We start from the raw sequence: 13,825 nt of genomic DNA, 5'->3' as shown, positions 1-13,825 counted from the left end.
CATGGACAGTTGTCTGCGACTTCTCTAATGGCTTTCCAGAACAGGATAGCCCTGGACATGTTGTTGGCTGAGAGAGGAGGTGTGTGCTATGTTCAGAGAGCAGTGTTGCACGTTCATCCCCAACAACACAGCTGCTGATGGCAGCCTTACTAAGGCCATAGAGGGACTCTGAGCTCTCAATGGCAAGATGAAAGAACACTCTGGGGTTGACACCTCAATGTGGGATTCCTGGATGGATGTCTTTGGAAAATATAAAGCTCTAGTGTCCTCTGTTTTGGTCTCTATAGCAGTGTTTGCTGCAATCTTAACCTTGTGTGGATGTTGTTGTGTGCCCTGCCTGCGTTCTCTTATTAACTGTCTAATTATTACAGCAATTTCACCCATGGGAGATAAAGTGGCTCAAATGTACCCCTTGCTGGATAGTAATTCTCAAACTGATGAGGAAAGTAGTGGGGAAGAAGACTGGATTTACTGGATTTGTTCTCTGACCAAAAAGATTATGAATGTTAAAGACATTACCGCCAAGTGGAAACTTACTTGTGTTCATAAAAATGATCTCGCAGTTGAAAATCTTCATGAAGTGACTGAGTAGAGTGATATGAGAATTTGAGCAAGAATGTGATAAACGGGGGAAATGTTAGAATAAATGTACATAAAATGATTATCACAGTATTGCTCAACTTTTACTAACCCTGCAGGAATGCAGAAACTTGTGTTTTTCTAACAGGAGCTGAGATCATATCTCCGGAAGATAAGCAACGACCTTCGAAGAGGAACATGAAGACAGGGAGGAGACGGGAACCAGATTACTTCGGTTATGAACTAGCTTCTCAAAGTGTTTGGTGTGTCATGTTTCAGAGGTGTAACTTGAATATGATTATACAATAAGCATCTATCCACTACGTTGCAGCTGTGTGTTCCCACCTTTAGAGGAGCAACATCATGTAACTAAGGACCACCCAAAGGAAATAAAGAGGGGAGAACAGAAGAGATACGTCAGAGCAGGTAGAGAATGTAACTGAACATATCTCTGTATGTTCTCCTTGCAAGCAAAATGAGCGCTGTTGTCCTTTGTCTTTCTTCCCTATGTGTTTAATAATGTTCTAGGTGGCTTAAACCTGACACCACCGTCACTTCAAGTAACCTAAATGGGAAAGATCCTTATTGACAGCATTGTTGCACTTTGCTACATCTGAGCTAAAGATACAAATAAAATAATCTAAACCGGCTTTTATTTTGAAATGATTATGTGGTGCGACTGCTCTTGTTCTTCTGTAGCTCAAAGCATTAAGGAGTTGAAATGTAGCAAAACATATTAAATGATGGGATGAAAGGATATACACATAACAGTTTGTATTTTTTGGCAATGTTTTGGAGGATTTTTTGCAATTCTAGCAGCAAGACTAGCTCAGTCGGTAGAACATGAGACTCTTAATCTCAGGGTCATGGGTTTGATGGGCAATAAGTAGTTTTTTAGATCCAAAGTTACCCAGCAGAGCACTGCCTCTGCCAGCCTGCCTTCTTCCACTCTGACTGGTCTGCAGCTCAGCTAACTGCAGTGCACTGTGTAGCTGACACTGTCCTGTCAAAGCTGGAATTAACTTTTCTGTTTCCTCATCAGAGACTGTCAGCTGGACACACGTCAGGATGGCTCAGTGGTCTTTTGGAGCCCACTGAGAGACATGCTGTGTTTAATCCACTTTCTCTTATCCAGCATACATCGACCAACCATGACTGCTAGAGTCAAATATCTTAACATCAGTTTGAACCAACATGAAACTAGCTGAGGTTTAAATAGTGTAACTACAGCTGCTGGTCATTAAGTCTCTGTGGGGCAATGGGTCAGTGCGTTTGGCTGTTAACTGAAAGGATGGTGGTTCATCCCACCCAGGGAAGAAACTTGTTTAATCTACTCACATTCTTGGGCTGTCCCTTAAAGTGGTAATCTGTTTTATCTGGGTACATGAGAAAGTGGGTGGAGTTCAGTATTAGTAGTATTGTAGTATAAGTGTTATAGGATGAGGATTGCAGCCCACCCCACAGATACCCGCGCTGAGTTATCTGAGATGCCATGAGAGACGACACCTGAGCAGAAGAACTAGTCACTGCACCAGATTTCATCGGGTTACATTCTACTGACCAGACTGAATCAATAAAGTTTTGTTTCAACACATCATCGTTTAAAAGTTGGTTGTATTTTGCATTTGTCAGCTGAATCCACAGAGTCATGAAATGATGAAGTAAATCCAGGAAAGGAAAAACATTTGGCTCTGAATCTCAATGTAGATTTGAACAAAGAGCTCCAGCTGAAGAAAACAATGCTGTCTGTTTCCAGATGATGAAGAACTCAGTTCTCAGTTGATGCTCAGTTATCTCCATCTAGTGGACAGATGGTAGAAGTTGATTCCTGAAAAGAGGAAGTGACTTTTCCTCAGATCAAACTGTTGAAGGAGAACGAGCAGCTTCTTCCTCACTGACTCACTCAACCTCTGTCTCCTGGGTTTGGATTTAGGTCTGGGTCTGGGTCTGGGTCTAAGACCAGGTGGGCCTGCTCAGAGTCTCTGTGTTGGATGTGAGCTGCTGAAATCTCTGAACACCATGACACAAATAATATCAGTCTGATTTGTCATCTGTAATCCAGATGTTGTCAGCAACAAACAGATGTTCCTGACAGAAGCTGTGCTGATTCACTTCAACCAGCACATGAGCCTCTTTCTCAGGAGCACACACAGAAAAAAATAAGATTTTCTATTCCAACAATATACGTGATGTCCTCATGTATGAATGAATGTTTCACTGATGCAGATTTTTACAGAACAACATCAACAACTAATAACTCCACAATGTCAACAGTGTGACGTCAGTAAGACTAAGAAGCACAAAAATGTCCCTGGACTGATCATTGTAACTTTTTGTTATTGTTCTGTATCTGATAAGTTAAGGACCTGCAGTCTATCTAATGACCATCAGGGGGCAGCTCCACTGGTTGGAAAATGAAGTCAGTGTATTGAAGTCTATGGGGTTTCATATGGCAGTTTAACAAAAAGCTCCTTGATGGTCACATATGTCTCAGGGGACATGTGGGATCAAGCAGTTTCTGTAGTGTAGTGGTTGTCTTGTTCACCTCACACACTGAAGGTCTCTGGATAGAAACTGGGAGGAAACAACTTTATTCTCCATTTGTTTTCCACAGAGGAAGTGAAGTCACGTTTCTCTTTCCTGCTCCTCGTTAGTATAGTGGACAGTGTCTCCGCCTGTCACATGGAACACAGATGCCCTGATGGGGAGAGCATGTGCATTTTTCTATAAAAGCTCATTAACCATTGTGATAGAAGTAAACTGAGTGACGACACTCTCTGAGGACCCCATTGTAGCTTTCTTACAGGTATGCGGCTTTGTATCGTTCCAAACATCACTTTTTTTTTTCTTGTTTTTTTTTTTTTTTTTGGAATAACAAATCCTTTACTTTTTGTCATGTTGTGCTTTGAAACAACTCAAAAGATATAAATAAAGTGGATTAACTGGGAAGACAAGCAGCAAACCCCAAAACACAAGTAACAAAAGTAAAAAAAGAAATAGATAGGTACAGATGATTTTCAAATATTTTCCAAATATTATACAACTATGCTACAAAATAAAAGGATCACAAAAAACTGTTCAAACAAAACTTCAGAAAATAAATTATTTAGTTCAAATTAAAGATGCAAAGAAATTAAATGGTTCCTCGCTCTAAAGTAAGCATGTGGGCCATAAATCTGCACCGGCTTTCAACCAACACTGATGGTCCAACTTTTTTCCTTTTCAGTGGTCAGAAAACATTCATGTTACTAAATCTGGACTGGACTGGAGATGAACATGTGGATGGAAGAATACAGACAAACTGTTTCAAACTGAAAACTGAAACATCAGCAACTACAAATGCTTCATTGGTGCAAAGCCACAATGAATGTTTTCCACTCAACATGTTCAGTAAAAAAAAAAAAACATCGAGTAGTTTTTTTTCTAAACTCACAAATCATTCTAAATTTTAAAAAATATATTTACATTTTATGAAGGGAAAAAAGAGTAGATTTCAAAGCTTCATGTAAGTCAGTGGGGACTGGGTGGAGCTTGTGTACTGACTCAGTGACTCAAATGACAGATTCACTTTGGTGAGTGACTCACATAAACTGGAAAAAAGATAAAGGAATCGAGTTTCCCATTACTCTCTCAAAGCCTGTGTGAGATATCCTTCCACCGGCACAAAATAAGAGAAAGCCGTAAAATCTTTGACCAATAGCTCAGCAATGTATCTGACAGCAGTCCATGTGAACTCCATGCCAGAGCTCTGCTTTTATGACTGTGAGGGAAAAGATAGATTTTGTTAAAAACAGCCAAACAGGCTGAACTAGTTTTTTGGGTGAATGAGGCAGTTCAGCTGACCAAAGAAGGCCAAACTATTTTTAACCCACTTTGGGTCCAACAGTATCACTGAGAATGACGGAACTACTAACCAGGAACCAACACAAAGAAATAACCTGTTTGGGTTCATAACAAAAATGTACACACACACACACACACACATGTTAGTGTCCAAGCTATGAACATCTCACCTCTGAGTATATGATGGAATATTTTAACAGTTTACAGCTGGTTAGAACATATTTACCATGAACTCCATCTTTGTCATCCTCCACAGTGTTAATCATTTGATGATAGTCAGACGGGCTTCAACAGCAGCTGATTGCTGTGATGATGAACTCTGAGTTCCTGATGATTCTCTTGGAGGAACTGAACGGTTCCTGTGGTCCATGTTTGTCTCATTCAGACAGCAGCATGAAGTCCAGGGGACATCATGGTAATGAACAGATCAATGGAACTGAAATAAACTGACAGTCCAACAGGAGGCAGGAAGAAGAAAATGGAGGTCACAGAAAATAATTCCCTGTGAAGATCTTCAGATCTTCATTAATACTGACAGAAGTAAAGATCTCATCGTCGGTCCAGCCATCACATATTTTCTTCCCTTTTTACTCCTGAAGCAAAAATTTTCAGTTAGAGAAACCAACCAAAGCATGAGGGAAAGTCATAGTGTGTAGGCTGATGGAGTTTCAGGAAGACACTGACAAAAAAATACAGATATTTGGACATTAAAGTCCAGATCTGTCTCTAAAATCTGGAACTGACGGAGACTCGAGAGCTGAGAAGTGATGCCAACAGTGAAGTGTCTCAGTTTCTAGTTTCATGTCTCTTTCAATACAGCTTCCTCAGAGACAATGAAGAACCAGAACAGATCCAGAACCCAGGATAGAGAGGTTCAGTGAATGTGGTGTTGAAGGTGTGGAGGTGGATCAGTGAGTCAGAGGAGACTCTGTAGAAGGACAGAGAGCCAGCAGGACAGTCCACATACACTGCTACTCTGTTAGAGTCAGAGGAGGAGGAGAGGGATGTTGTTCTCTTGTTGTGCCAGACAGAGTAACCAGAATCAGAGCAGAACAGAGTCCAGGACTGATTATTCCATCCAAATACACAGTCAGCACTGTATCCTTTCCTTCTGATTCCTCTGTAGCTCACTGAGATATAAACCTCTCCTCTCCACTCGACCTCCCAGTAACAGTGACCAGTCAGACCATTTCTACACAGCAGCTGAGGAAAGATATCAAATCTGTCTGGACTGAAGAGGAAGCAGCAAAACAAGATAAGGTGATTAAAGAAACATGTTTTTGAGTCTCAACTAAAGAAAATTATTCAGTTGATCTGGATGTATTTATTTGCACATACAGAGCTTTGTTGGAGGCTTTGACCACTGGCAGCAGCCTCAGAAGAGCCTCCTCTGAAGCAGAGTATTTCTTCAGGTCAAACACGTCCAGATCTTTTTCTGATGACAGTAAGATGAAGACCAGAGCTGACCACTGAGCAGGAGACAGTTTATCTGTCGAGAGACGTCCTGATCTCAGGGACTGTTGGATCTCCTCCACCAGAGAACCATCATTCAGTTCATTCAGACAGTGAAACAGGTTGATACTTTTCTCTGGAGACAGATTCTCACTGATCTTTGTCTTGATGTACTGGACTGTTTTCTGATTGGTCTCTGAGCTACTTCCTGTCTGTGTCACCAGGCCTCGTAGGAGAGTTTGGTTGGTCTGCAGTGAAAGACCCAGAAGGAACCGGAGGAACAAGTCCAGGTGTCCATTTGGACTCTGTAAGGCCTCATCCACAGCACTCTGGTAGAGATGTGTTGTTTTAGATCCAGTCCTTATTAGTTTAGACCTCCAAGTTGTTGTTTGTTTTTCTGCCATCAGATTGACTCCAGAGTTGATGAAGGTCAGATGGACATGAAGAGCAGCCAGAAATTCCTGAACACTCAGATGGACGAAGCAGAAGACCTTGTCCTGGTACAGCCCTGTCTCCTCTTTGAAGATCTGTGTGAACACTCCTGAGTAAACTGATGCCGCTCTGATATCGATGTCACACTCTGTCAGGTCTGATTCATAGAAGATCAGGTTTCCTTTCTGCAGCTGCTCAAAAGCCACTTTTCCCAGAGACTCAATCATCTTCCTGGTCTCTGGACTCCAGTGTGGATCTGACTCAGCTCCTCCATCGTACTTGACCTTCTTCACTTTGGACTGAACCACCAGGAAGTGGATGTACATCTCAGTCAGGGTCTTGGGCAGCTCTCCTCCCTCTCTGGTCTTCAACACCTCCTCCAGAACTGTAGCAGCGATCCAGCAGAAGACTGGGATGTGGCACATGATGTGGAGGCTTCGTGAGGTCTGGATGTGGGAGATGATCCTGCTGGCCTGCTCCTCATGTCTGAACCTCTTCCTGAAGTACTCCTCCTTCTGGGGGTCATTGAATCCTCTGACCTCTGTCACCATGTCAACACACTGAGGAGGGATCTGATTGGCTGCTGCAGGTCGTGTGGTTATCCAGAGGCGAGCAGAGGGAAGCAGTTTCCCCCTGATGAGGTTTGTCAGCAGCACGTCCACTGAGGTGGACTCTGTAGGATCAGTCAGGACCTCAGTGTTGTGGAAGTCCAGAGGAAGTCGACACTCATCCAGACCATCAAAGATGAACACAACCTGGAACTGATCAAAGCTGCAGATTCCTGCTTCTTTGGTTTCAGTGAAGAAGAGATGAACAAGTTCCACCAAGCTGAACTTCTTCTCTTTCAGCACATTCAGCTCTCTGAAGGTGAAGGGGAATGTGAACTCTATGTCCTGGTTGGCTTTGTCTTCAGCCCAGTCCAGAGGGAACTTCTGTGTTAAGACGGTTTTCCCAATGCCAGCCACTCCCTTTGTCATCACTGTTCTGATTGGTTGGTGTCTTCCAGGTGGGGGTTTAAAGATGTCTTCTTGTCTGATGGTTGTTTCTGCTCTGTCCTGTTTCCTGGATGCTGTTTCAATCTGTCTGACCTCATGTTCCTCATTGACCTCTTCAGTCCCTCCCTCTGTGATGTAGAGCTCTGTGTAGATCTGATTCAGAAGGGTTGGGTTTCCTGCTTTAGAGATCCCCTCAAACACACACTGGAACTTCTTCTTCAGGCCAGATTTCAGTTTATGCCGACACACTTGAGCATGAATTCCTGAATAAACAAAAAAAATTACGACAAGGTTGATGTTTAATTTTCCTAAGGAATAAGATATGATCATATTTCTCTCTGTCTCCTCAGACTTTAGTAAATGTCTAATTGATCCACCATGTTAAATCCTCTTACCTCTCTGCAGACAGTCAGCCAGCTCCTCCTGCTTCATCCTCCTCAGGAAGTTAACTGTGATCTTCAGAAATGCCTCTCTGATCCTCCTCTGCTCTTCATCCACCTCCTCATCCTCATTCTTGATGAATTGTGGGTAATCTGGACTCAGGATCCTTTTGAATTTCTTCAGCTCGTTCTTCACAAAACAGACGATGTTCTCCTCCAGCAGCTGGAACACAATAACATCCTGTGTAAAGTTCACTCTCAGTATAAACTGATGGATCAAAGCATCAGATCATCAGTCAGCAGAGTTCAACTTTAGCTGCTGCTGTATCATCTGCTGCCACGTCTCTTTCCAGAGCTACACAGAAAGATTCAGACCTGCTGACTTCACTAAACTAACTTCACTGGTGTAGTAACTTACTAAGTTTGACTTTAGATTCTGACAACACAGAGATCCTGATCATCACATGAAGACCAAACTGATACAGCCCTTCAACACATCAACTTAGGAAGTGAAAATTCAGGGTATTAACTGTGACTGTGGCTGAAGATGGATCAGACCACCTGAACTAGTTCACTGAGGAATTATTCCATCTTTAAACCCTGTAGAGACAGAGTCCATGGAGGTCCAGGACTGAATCTGATTAACTTTGGTCTTTGTTATTAAGTCACAGCTGAAATGATCTGGAAAACAACTCAATAAACTTTTCTTTAAGATTTACTGTAGATGAACAAGAAGGAGCAGAAATGTTTTGTAAAAGTCTCCAACAGACCATATTCATACAGAACATATCTGTTGAGGCTGATGGATTATTGCTCTGTGGTGAACTACAACTCCCAGTCCTCTCCCACTCTCTCCCACCCCAAACCTGTTCAATCCCAATTCAACTCCTGTCTGTCACAGAGTAAAGCTCTACTGGTCTAAAGAGTGCAGCTTCAAACACAAGTCTTTGTTGGTGTCTGTTGTAGTCACTGGATGAACATTTACACACCATAAATATGGAGTCCAGGTCTGTGTGATGATGTTTGTCAGACTGAACTCTGAGGAGAAAAGACACAAACACACAGTTTGTTCCAGGAGTTTTCTATGAACACCAGAGAAACTGATAGACAAGCTTTGATACTTTTAATGAGTCAAACAAAGACAGCAAATGATCAGCTTTTACCTTTTTTCTTTGATAAAATCATCCATAGACCGATCACTCTTACACAGCTGGATACAGCAGACTGTTGTCCTCCCTTAAATTTAATAGGTTTATCCATAGAGTGATCACTCTTCATGGACAAACAGCTCGTTTCAGGAGAATCTGGTTTTGACTTCTGATTGCTGGCAGAAACAGAGTTGAGCAGGGTTGAGTTGAACAGAGTAAAATAATCACCAAGCAAGAAACTGAATAGAAAAAGATCAGTTTTGAATGAGTAGCAATAGTGAAGTCCAATTTTCTTCTGTATAGCCACAAATGACCAAGAATATTTTATTGTGTGATTTCTTTTTCATTTTAATAACATTTACATGTCACTTTTTTCTCACATCATAAAAAAGAAGCTCACCACGTTGAAGAGGGCCAAGTGGCACAGAAGGAAGGGAAAGGAAAGGGCTTGGAAGAGAAGCGCCTTCATTGGCAACCCCTTCACCTTCACTAAGAGGCTACTGGGCCCAAAGTGAAGTGGACACCTCGCTTGCCCTGTCAAAGAAATCGACCATCATCTCAATGCCACCTACAGTGACACTTCCAGAGACCAAAAGCTTGGTTCTTTCAAGGCACTGGTGACACCTCCAGAACCGGTGTCCCAATTCCACAGTGATGAGCCCACTCTGGCAGAGGTAAAGTAAGTCGTCAAAGCTGCAAGATCTAATTCAGTTCTCGGCCCCAGTGGTACAGTGTACCCCCCAGTGTACCCTACAAGGTCTACAAGCGTCCAGTGCTCCTCAAGCGTCTGTGGAAGATCTTGAAGGTGATATGATGTAGAGGGAAAGTCGCCACCCAGTGGAGACACACCGAAGGCATCTGGATCACAAAGGAAAAGAACTCCAGCAACATCGAGCAGTTTCGTATCATCTCAGAGTTGAGAGCAAGATTTTCTTTAAGATTGTCAACCAACCAACCATTGTCACCAACATAGACACCTCTGTCCAGAAGGGGGGAGTTCCTGGAGTGCCTCTGTGCCTGGAGCATACAGGAGTGGTGATACAGTTGATCCGGGAGGCAAGGGAAAGCAAAGGAGACTTGGAAACTCTTTGGCTTGACTTAACCAATACCTACGGATCTATCCTGCACAAGACACCACGTTCCGGGGAAGATCTGCAACATCATCATAAACTACAACAGCAATTTCAGCACAATTGTCTCTTCAAGCCTAATCACCGGCTGTACAATCTCTGTGTCACTCTTCTCCTTGGCCTTGAACATGATTGTCAAGTCTGCAGAGGGCCAAAATCAAGATCTGTGACCTGGCAGGCCCCAATAAGAGCCTTTATGAATGACTTGTCAGTGATAACCACATCTGTGCCTGGGTGCAGGTGGCTCCTCCAGGGGCTTTCATCACATGGGCAAAGATGAGCTTCAAGCCAGATAATTCCAGGTCTCTAGTCCTGAAAAAAAGTAAAGTGGCCAATTGTTTCTGCTTCACAGTTGGAGGGATTCCAACGGTGACCGAAAGACTCGTCGCCTGGGCACATCGGTGGGCACCGTGGCAATGGGGATGGCAGGGCCTGGTAGCTTTCATAATCCCACCTGGTTTGCCCAGGTGAGGGTGTCTGATGATTAAATACCCAAAACACCCTATGACCCCGGTTTTATCACTGATGACGTGTCCAAGTATCACCGTGAGGTGTATTCGAGTTCTATGGATATTTTTAATTTGACTCTTGTGAAACATTTTGTTGCATGATTTGAAACAGGCAAGACAAATAAAAATTATTATTGTTATTATTAACGTTGTCATCATTAAGAAAAGAAACAGCAGCAGAAGAAGTTCAACAGTAAACAATTTAAGTGACAGTGAGAGTGAATGATGATGGAGCAGTGATCTGAGTGCTGAGCTCTGACAGATGGACAGTTAGAGATCCTCATCTCACCTCTGAGCTTCGGTCTGACTCTCATGTTCCCCACACAGAGTGGTTTTAGAGGGAGGGGCTCCCTCCTCTCTGTCCTCACACTGATTCATAGCTGAGCCTCCACCTTCACACAAACACAACAAAAAGCTTCATTACAACAGGATTTACATCACAGGACACATAATCATCATTACTGCCACTACTAATGTCACTAACTTCTGCCTTTAACTCCCAACAAAAAACTGTTATAACAGAATATGATTGAAATTAAAATGCAGAAACAACATTCAAGATTAATGTTACCAACATTCAATTCTTTATATTTGCATTATACGCGCAATTTTTAAATGAAGATAAATATTTTGTAACATCTGAAGGCCTACAACTTCCTACTCATCAATTAATTGCAAGCCTAATCAAACATCAGTTACATCTAAACCAGTCTGACCTTTATCAGAAAACCAGACCAGGGAAGGTGGTTCCTTCATCTGATGTTTAGGACACGCCTTAAATTTGTTTCTTTGACACATTTAAATGCTGTGCCTCCATAACTCAACATACAAAATCAGTCTGCCCTGTCAGTCATCTGCAAGTTTCTGAGAAATGTATCTCAGATCTGATGCTGCTTCTTCTGTCTGTCCACTAGATGGTGGTATCTGACTGTAGGATGTGTTGATGGAGTTGTGATTTAATTCATGTTAATTATTGATCAAATTACAAGTTACAATGTAAAATGTTCTGTTGCCTCAAATAATTCCAACAACAACAACAAGGATTGCTGCTTTAATCCTTCAATGGATTAACTATGTCTGGAAATACTCAGAGTGTAAGAAGAGTTCAATTCACTGAGCCAAGTTCATCCAAGGTATCAGACCAGTTCTGGTCTGTTTGTTCTGTCATTGCACAACAGAAACACGGCACACAATTTCAAGGAAACCAACTTAATATTTTTTTCCAATTCACATTAATTTGTTGGGACCATTTAATAATCTTTCAACTCCACATTTGATCTGTAAATACCAAATGTCGAGGAAACAAAGGATATTACATAAACTTGTTTATCACAATTCAAGTCATTCGTGTCATATGCTGTTTTTTGTTTTTACATGTTGGTGTTCAAGAATAGAGTACCAATAAATAGAAACACTAAAATATCATACAAACACTATAAACTGTATTTAAGCAAAATATGAATTCATTTCCATCATTGTTCATCCAAATGTGTGCTTAAGAGTTTTGGCATTTTATTTGGTGTTCTTTTACTCCACCAGCTAAAACTCTTGAAGCAAGACGAGAGAAATGCTGCCTACACAGTAGACTTTTAAAATGAAATTACACTTTATATTCTTAGACAATATAACAAAAGATCCAACCCTCTAATCCTCCATTGTCTAATGACCAAAAACCAGTGTTTGCTCATTAGGATATTTTATGATGGAGAAACACCAAGTTAAAAAAAAAAAAAAGCACTATCGGCTACCTAACATTAGTTAGTAGTTAGTTAGCTGGAGTGTATTTAGTTTCAGTGTAAATTATCCATATTTATGTTCACTGTTGTTGACACCTGTTGTCAAAGTCTGCAAGTAAGATGGTAAATAAACCAGATAGGTAGCTGCTGCTAAGTGGATGTAACCCTGTACCATAATCCCATAATGAACTGAAACATTGTGCAGTGGACTTTAACAGCTACTGTATTTTTAACCATTTACTCTGCATATTTATTTCTTTTAAACCTTTTACACTCTGAATATTTGTCTTTTTAAAGACTTTTTTTTTAAACCCTTTACACATGCACGACATTTTGGAAGAAGTGGGCCAGTACAAACTGAAGCTGTTTTTGTATGTTACACTGGAGGAGCTGAATTCAAGAATATAAAGTTTTGATTATGTATTCATGGAGAGAAACAATAGGCCAGTGGCTGTGAATTTAGGTAGAGAGTCTAATGATCTGGGACTGAATGCAGTTCAGTCATGGTGATTATTGAGGAATGCTCTGCTCCTCTTTGGAGATTTTGTAACTCCTACTGACCAAGACTGGGGCCTACTTCTTTTATTACTACAAATAATAAACATTGTATTTTCTCCCATGTTATTTCAAGGTTTGTGTGTATATTTTGATTTGATTTTGATTGTGGAACACCACAAACTGTTCAAGATGCATCTGCAGAAAAAACTTTTACCAAAGTGCCATTTTCTTATCCATTATCCCCGCTGCATCCAGAAAATAGGACCTGTGCTTCATAGTTGGTGCATGCGCTATGAAGGTAAAGAATTTTTTTTTTAAGAAACAGCTCAAGTAATTTAAAAATAAACGCTGGCCACAAAACACCAGTATCATATGACATGTATTTCGCGATCTTCAACAACCTTTCATTCGGTTAGACATTGGTCCTGGAAAAATGGTGTCTTTAGAATGGTAAAAGGAGGTTCTGAAGTTGCTGCTGCTGCTGCTGCTGCTGCTGCTGCTGAGTTGCATGTGTTTCGCATTCAGAGGTTCGCGGTGGAATTGCAGGGTTGAGTGATTTATTTGTCCTGTTGAATGAACACTGTGAAACAATCCAAAAAATTAAGTTTAATTGAACTGATTCACCAGCTTTCTTACTGTCAGCAGTCCATCTTCAGTTGTGACTTACATTTCAAGCATGAATCAATCACAGCCAAAATTCATCAGTTTTTCTCAACAATTGGCAGTAGTCCACTTGGCTTCAGTTGGCCTCAATACATGTCCTGTTCGATCATATTGCTGCTTTTAACAGCATTGACCATAATTGTCTATTACAAAGGCTGAAACCTTAAATTGAGATCTGCCTCGGAGTCACACTAAACTGGTTAAAATCAGACAGATATCACTTACTCATGTTAACAATGACTCTTCCTCATGCACTTTAGTTAATCATGGAGTTCTAGAGGTTTTTGTCCCTGGATGATTCATTTTCACTCTTATATGTCCCTCACTATTGCAAGGTGCAAGTATGCAGAACTCCCCACTTGAAAAGACAGCAAATTTCAGGAAGACTTCGCAGGATTCCACTCATTGACTACATGCTTTGCTCTTCTTTACTTCCTTTTATTTTAGAAAATTGATGCAA

At 41.3% G+C, this 13,825-nt stretch overlaps 1 protein-coding gene across 1 annotated transcript in view; it reads left to right on the top strand.

The window, feature by feature from the left end:
* The window catches only part of LOC115038391 (NACHT, LRR and PYD domains-containing protein 12-like), a gene marked incomplete at its 5' end in the record, with an annotated part of 488,710 nt that overhangs the window by 144,125 nt on the left and 330,760 nt on the right, over window positions 1–13,825 (top strand). The window lies entirely within an intron of this gene.

The sequence above is a fragment of the Echeneis naucrates genome, unplaced genomic scaffold (genome assembly GCF_900963305.1).
Source record: "Echeneis naucrates unplaced genomic scaffold, fEcheNa1.1, whole genome shotgun sequence".
NCBI lineage: Eukaryota > Metazoa > Chordata > Actinopteri > Carangiformes > Echeneidae > Echeneis > Echeneis naucrates.
Note: the sequence above shows the minus strand (reverse complement) of the source record. Positions and strands in the feature narration are given on the sequence as shown.